Source organism: Sinocyclocheilus grahami, unplaced genomic scaffold, assembly GCF_001515645.1.
Source record: "Sinocyclocheilus grahami isolate Dianchi unplaced genomic scaffold, SAMN03320097.WGS_v1.1 scaffold5146.1, whole genome shotgun sequence".
NCBI classification, from domain to species: domain Eukaryota; kingdom Metazoa; phylum Chordata; class Actinopteri; order Cypriniformes; family Cyprinidae; genus Sinocyclocheilus; species Sinocyclocheilus grahami.
The window spans coordinates 10537-11806 of NW_015509912.1; positions in this window are offsets into that span (position 1 = coordinate 10537).

Here is a 1270-nt window from a genome sequence, read left to right on the forward strand (position 1 = left end):
TGACAATGCGATACGTACGACGTATTCATAATGAGACTCATTTATGAATCTGCTGTAAACATAAAAAAGCATTGAGGTCTTCCTGCGCCTTTCCGCCAAAATAAAAGTTGAGGAAAAAGCAAGAACTCTTATCAACATTCATAAATGTTAGTATTGTAATTTTACTGTTGTTCTGTGAAATACAATAAAAAGTAAGACGATGATAATAATCATTACAACAGCTCTGTTAATAACATTCACACACAGTGTTCAAATTAGGACCTGTAATAATTAGGACCTGTCTCTTCTCAGCAAGGCTGCTTTTAATTGTACAGTAAAAAAATATATGCCTGATTCAAGAAGGGGGTCTGATGGCCAAAAAATATTATTTTACTAACTCATTAAATTGTGATTTGTTGGTATAATGTCTGCTAGAATGTAAAAAAAAATGTTCAGTGTGAAATAAGTTTTTTTTTTTTCTTTGAAAAGCAAGCCAAAACGGTAAAAAGCTAATTTTGGCTATTTAATTTATGCAATGGTGAAAAAAATTGGCAAAAGAAACTCGAAAAACCGTGTTCGGTATTTGGCCTTCGGCCCAGTGTTTCATTTCGGCCCAGAATTTATTTGTGCATCCCTACTATACTATATAGCTAATTTTGCCCTCGAAAAAAAATGTATTCGGCCTTCGGCCCAGAATTTTCATTTCGGTGCATCCCTATTCCCAATATATTATTCCCTTAGAATCTCCATTACAGCTCTCAAGTCTTGTTCAACTTTGCCGTCAGTAACAATGTAGTAGGTCACTATAAAATTATTAAACAAATACTTTGTTCTCACAGTTTAACTTTTTTTTTCTGGATTTTGTTTTAATGGTTTAAATAATAAGAAAGGGATAATCAACTGTTCATAATCAGTTTTTCTGTATTCTGTATTTTATGATTGAATAATAATGTATTACCGTAACGGTGGTAATCAAATAAATTACTAAAACTGTTTAATTAATCTTTTAAAATGTAATCAAATGAAATTTGAAAAATTATTTTCCTTTTTTCTGGCAAACAACGTTCTTCACGAAATTTTAAATTAAAGCATGGGGGAAAAAAGCAATGACAGACACTGAAAGTACCATGAGTATATGTAGTGGACAAAACTGTGCCGTTCATTTACACAAAGACACACGGAACCAGCATACTTCATATTTTAATAGGGAGTATTCTTGCAGTTTAATATTTACAGAAACTAGTCAATGTTGCATTTTGATTAATTGTACAGGCCTATTCTTGATTTATTC